The sequence below is a fragment of the Colossoma macropomum genome, unplaced genomic scaffold (assembly GCF_904425465.1).
Source record: "Colossoma macropomum unplaced genomic scaffold, Colossoma_macropomum, whole genome shotgun sequence".
NCBI classification, from domain to species: Eukaryota; Metazoa; Chordata; class Actinopteri; order Characiformes; family Serrasalmidae; genus Colossoma; species Colossoma macropomum.
The window spans coordinates 7,313,524-7,319,523 of record NW_023494807.1 but is presented as its reverse complement, the minus strand read 5'-3'; the positions used below and the strand labels follow the sequence as shown (position 1 = coordinate 7,319,523).

The 6,000-nt window shown below is 39.6% G+C and overlaps 1 protein-coding gene across 1 annotated transcript in view; it reads left to right on the top strand.

Moving 5' to 3' along the window:
• The first annotated feature begins 1,141 nt into the window (after positions 1-1,141).
• LOC118796750 (muscleblind-like protein 1) overlaps positions 1,142-6,000 on the top strand; it is a 167,741-nt gene continuing 162,882 nt past the window's right edge. Inside the window, exon 1 of the mRNA XM_036555846.1 lies at positions 1,142-1,624. The gene's annotated coding sequence lies outside the window, so the exon portion shown is untranslated. The remainder of the gene's footprint in view (positions 1,625-6,000) is intronic.

Sequence of the window (6,000 nt, the reverse complement as noted above, 5' to 3'; positions counted from 1 at the left end):
AATGAAAAAGATATCAATGAATAACCAAGTTCTAATAAAATGAATCCCACAATGCCTTGTTTATGAAAAGTGGTGTTGAAATGTTTGCAAAGTATTATCAATTAATAACTTCCTGAAATACTGAATAGAACATCTAAGAATAGCTTAGAATATTTAGTTTTTTAACTTTACGGTGAGAACAGAAGGAAAAAAAAACCTTTTACAATCATTAACCTAACAACATTTAATTCAAAGTCACAAGAGAAGTTGCTTAGGGCCCCTGAGCCACTACATATATATATATATATATATATATGTAGTACTACATATATATATATATATATATATGTAGTGGCTCAGGGGCCCTAAGCAACTTCTCTTGTGACTTTGAATTAAATGTTGTTAGGTTAATGATTGTGAAATGCATGTGCTAGAATGAATGAATTCTCATCTGTTTTCACAAAATAAGATGCTTAGATGCTAAGACCTCAATAGGATGTCACTAAAGACGTCCAAATGGTCAGCTCTGGTCGTATGTCCACACAATGTAAAGAGAAGTTGTTATGTTCCCATGAATAAATAAATGAATTCATTTATTAATAAATGTTTAAAAAAGTGTTTTTTTTATTTTGATATGACAGCAAAGACTGAAAAAGTAATGCGTTTAATCGACTTAATTCAAATGTGTCCATTATTTCTATGTGAATTATATATATTGCATGAACACAATCAGTCACTGCCAGAAGTGAGTTGAAAGGCCAAACTGTGTTGATTGAATGTCGTCACTTAATTTGAATCATTTAAATTCAATGCATTACTGTTTTCATTATGTGTGTGTGTGTGTGTGTGTGTGCGTGTGTATGTGTGTGTGCGTGTGTGTGTGTGCGCGTGTATGTGTGTGTGCGTGTGTGTGTGTGCGCGTGCACTTGCATGCGTGTACGTGCATGTGGCGCAGACAGTGTGGGGGCCACGGCGAGGCAGAGACAGATGCTGTAGCGCTGATTAGTGCGGGGTTAAGACCGTTAAAATAAGCAGCAGAGTGCTGACATGGTGCCCTGAATACTAGCCCCTCCCCTCTGGAACACTCTTACCTTATCTCACACTCCTCTCTCACATGCTTACGTCCACCTCTATCTACTTCCTTCATTCTCTCTCTCTCTCTTCTTCCTCCAATGGTTCCTATCGTACCTTCTGAGGGGGAGGAACTACGGGGCAACAGAAAACACATTCAACAGGTCTGGTCTTGTCTCCTTTGGAAACCCCACAAGCATATACACGAGCAGAAGATGGAGGGGTTGGGTGAGAAATAGAGAGAGAGAGAGACAGAGAGAGAGAGAGAGCCTGTTGCTATAGTAACCTGAGCAGCATTGGTGCCAGTGGTGTAGAGGCTAATTCTGGGCTGGGCTAAACCTGCAGAGAGAAACAGAGAGAGAGAGAGAGAGAGAGAGAGAGAGAGAGAGAGAGAGAGAGAGAGAGAGAGGAGGAACTGACCCCAGCCATCCCATAATGCACCGCACGACATGCTACTTACCCGCCTTGAGTCGATTTTGCTGTCCCCAGGCTGCTCGCAGTTTCGTTGACGTCTGAGGTGGACAAGCGGAGAGGCGTATAGGAGGGAAAAGTGCGAGACTCAAAAGACAAGCAGGTGAGTGACAGTTACCCTTCATTGGTCAGCTGCTTGTGTCAATATAGTCCTTGTTTATAGAATCTATTTCTTATTTTTTTTTTTTTTACATTCTGACTTGTCCCTAGATTTATAACTCTAGAACTGGTTTCTATGGTTTCTATGGTTTCTGTTAACCAACGTTAAAAGGGGTTTGATTTTCAGCATCATTAGATGGTCCTAAGAGCAGAAAGTTTGATCCGCGTTCATGTCTTCTGGTTGTCTTGCCACATCATTCATTGCCTAACACGTTCATATTTCTCTCCAGCTTGCTGTAAAACATTTGCATGCGCTGCTGATTGCTTTTGAAGAACACGCGCTGTTAGTAAAGTAGTCTGGCTTGCACAAACATGCTTGGTCACTCGGGAAATGACATCTAAAGCCACTTTAAATTTCTTCAACTTTTAAACGTACCTCTTTTGCAATGACTGACCAGCATGTATGCAGTATTTGATCATTGCTAAGAAGGTACTCGGTTGTAAGCATGTAATCTGTTGAACAAAGAGGAATCACAGGGAGGAGGGACAGTGCCCTGGCCATTACACGGTTACAGCATAAACCAGCAACCTTGTGTCAACTCTGTACTGATGAAGAAACTATTTCTAAAGACTGTTAGCCCTTGGGACGTTGCATTGGGTTCCAGGTCAGTGGGACAGTTTGTCATTTCGTTGGTTTGTCAGGATAACTGTGTGCAATGTCCTCTTTGGCATGTTTTAAAGAAGTGCGGGTAAAAAAGTGGAACTAGGTTATGAACAGCTGTCAAGTGGGGCAGCACTTTCAATGCTGAAGCGATGGCAAAGGATTATTAGCTGTGTTCTAATCTTGGCATGTTTCTTCCGTGATAATCGTGGACCTGCGAAGAGGACGAGGGGGCAGGTGCTTCTCGTCCACTTGCAGTAAGGCTTTAGCAATTCAGCAGCTGACCTCATGCGTCCCACAATGCAGGGTTCAGCACCCTGGACTGGCCTCACCCTCTGTAGTGTGAATTCACAGCCAGGCTGCAGTAATTTGCAGGCCCCTGACAGCCCTCCATTTCTCTGAGCGGAGACTCCATGGTCAGGCTCATAAAGGAAGGGGTGAGTGGGTTCAAGCAGGTTGCCAGACACGTAGCATTTATGCCACAGATTGCAAAAACTTTCAGAAGAACATTTTGAATGGTTAAGAACATTTCCCTAGCTTATTTTGGGAGTAATAGGTCTGAAAATACCAGACCAAATCAGTCATTGCTGCAATTTTTTAGACGTATGTTTATATTTCCAACAAAAAATTAAGCATTATTTATCAGTGGCCAGTTAGCGAGCTAGCTAGATATATGACAAGAGTATAATGATAAGGAAGACATGCTGACAGCAAAACAGAAGATAACACTGAGTGAAAAATCTGCTGCTGGCTAACCTATTTAACATTACTGTGAACTTATTCTACTTGGCACTAGCCTAGTCTGGGATAGAATCTAGTCTTACATAATCAAATATTGACCCTTATTACGAACACAGCACTTTAAACCTCTTGACTGTCACTCCTTTTTTTACAAATGGCATAATGAAAAAAAGGGGGCGCTGCTCTAACATACTTTGGGCTACCTTCATTATCTTGGTCTAACTTGAAAGACAATACTATCAGGGTCTTTTTACAACCATCACAATCATTGTTTGAATTAGTGACACAGAGTAACAAAGGCAAGAATGGAGGAGTTTATGTCCACCTTACTCATAGATTTCCAAACCAATCACTGCCCATTCCTCTAGATCAGAGGTTGGTAACCCAAATGTTAAGAAGAGCCTTTTTTTACTTTCAACAAAAATCAAACCACCTTGGGAGCCACAACATTTAATGTCCATTTTAAATATGACTCAGTATGGGCTAATGTACTAGTATAGGATAAAAATATAATATAAATGAAAACACAGACTAAACTTTAAGCTTTAAACTTTAAACTTTAAGACTCTGCATTAAGCTTTAGCTCATGCTATAGCTGCTTTTCTTGCATCTCCAGCAGGAAACTTTACCACAAAAGTAGAACAGTGTCTTGTAAAATGTCTCTCAACATTTCTTTTTTAATGAGGCTGAAGTCGCTTCTCATTCACCAGCTTCTTGTTTGAATTGTCCCGTTCCACCTTAAATGGTGCCTTAGGAGCCAGAATGTAACTGCTGCACCATTTAAGGTGGAACGGCGAAATTTGAACAAGAAGCTGAATAAGAAACTGACTTTAGCCTCGCAACTTTTTAGTGTTTGCGTTTCTCGTTGCAGATTAAACGTATCAGGAAACCAGTTGGAGTGATTATAAATGCAAATAAGTCCATTTGTCACCAAATAATCGATGCTTATTTTTTGTCTGTATTGTTATGGTGACCAGCAGTCTGTGCACCAGTCTTCAGGGTTAAAAGTTGATGAATTGGGAGATAAGCGTTAGATTAACTCCAGCATTTCAGACCATTTATTATTAAACTGTGTTAGAACAATCAGCAGAGCTTTATTTGGAGTGCTGGATGTGACTCTGAAGCCACATGTTGCCGACCCCTGCTCTAGGTTCACTAGCATACTTCACCTTACAAACACAACTGAGCTACATCACAAGCCTTATTTTGCAGATTTATCACTGTATTGCTGGATGATTTGATGCATAAAATTGATATAGAAAAAAACAAAAGTGTATGATGGAAGTGTGCTGGCAGCAGTACAGTGACCCAGAAAAGATGACAGAAAGGGTTCTTTGGAATCCCTTTGGTTTCCCAAGCACCTTTCAATGGAAACCCCTGAACTGAAACCATTCAGTGGAAAGATTCTTTAGCAAACTTAGTGTTTCTTCAGTAACGTCACTCCAAAAAATCCTTTTTGGCACCTTTATTTTTATGCATGCATGTATCCCCTTCCATGCATGCACCTTTGGGGAAGCATTTTGTGGCTCGCAGGGCCCATACCGTGTTGGGCGCCGTATTCAGGAACATGAATTTGTCCAGGCGACTAAAAAAATGGTCTTTTGGAGAAGGAAAGAGGATGTGAGGGAGAGGAAAAGGTGAGTCAGAGAGAGAAGATATTGAAAAGTGATTGAGTGCCAGGCAGCGTGAGAGGAGAGTTGTTGGGGGGGTTGCTGAGTATGTCGTAAAATTGGTGGGAGACTGAAGAGAGATAGCGGATCCACTCAGCCATGTGGTCCCAGTTCGGCTTACACCACTCTGCCAATCAGCAGCAGAACAGAGTTCCCCGCTGAAAAGCAGCTACCGCCATGAACGGTGCTCGGGGAGAGAGGCTGTAATCAGCCAGGCTGCCGTTCCGCACTGGTAGGGAACTTATGGCTGGGCTATTCAGTTTCTCCATCTCAAAACAGCAGAGATCAGGCAGGTTATCACTCCACATGTACAAGAGAGGAAGGATCTTTATTATGCTTGTACATAACAATACAGTTGAGATGTTGAACGAATATTTGCTTACATTTTGGCACTACCTCTTATCTGTTTATTGAACAATAGTTTGGTAAAAATCAGATTTACATCATTTTCCAAATGTAGTCGATCAGCCTTATTGTCTGAAATATGTTCTGTTAGTTTTGGCACTTTCCATTGGCTCATATTACCTTTTTAAAAAAACTGTATTCGAACTTAAAGATTAAAATTAGCTTGTAAACAATTACAAATACATTTAAAATGTCTGTATCCACCTTTAATATGGTGATTTTGGGCTTTTCCACTCTGTTAGAAAGAAGGTTCAGTGCAGGTACATTTTTCATTCATCAAGGTACAAACAATGTAAATGTTCCCTCAAAGGCACAACAGTGTTTTTTAGGTCCAATTGTGAACTTTACACAAGTTGCTCCAGGTGAAAAGTACAGATTTGTATCTTTTCATAATCTAATATTTTAAAATGGAACAATAAAATAAAAAGCCTGAAGACACGACTTTACTTGAAGGGTGTCTATATAACACATTCATGACAGCTTACATAAATACTTATGAATGAGTGTTTATGAATGTTAAGAAGGAACATTTATAAAACATACATGTTTACATGATATTAATATGGACTACTATATCATTTTACTGAGAGACATTATACAAAAAGTATATTATTTACAGTGAATTGCCTCATATCTAGACAGCCAAATTAAAAAATGACCTTGCTTATTAATTATTTCTTCTTGATCATTGTGTTTTGTTGTTCTTTCTTCTGTTTACTCTATTCTTGTATTGTTGAGGAAAATGTTATTTATCCTCTTGGAGTTAAATGCTAGCACTGTTATACCACTGATTAATTAAGACTTTAAATACTTTTGATATTTATTTTATCTTTAGTGCTGTTCTTCTTTGCTTATGGTTTGGAGAAGGCCCGAGTATAATTTTGCATTGGGTATCCCATTTAA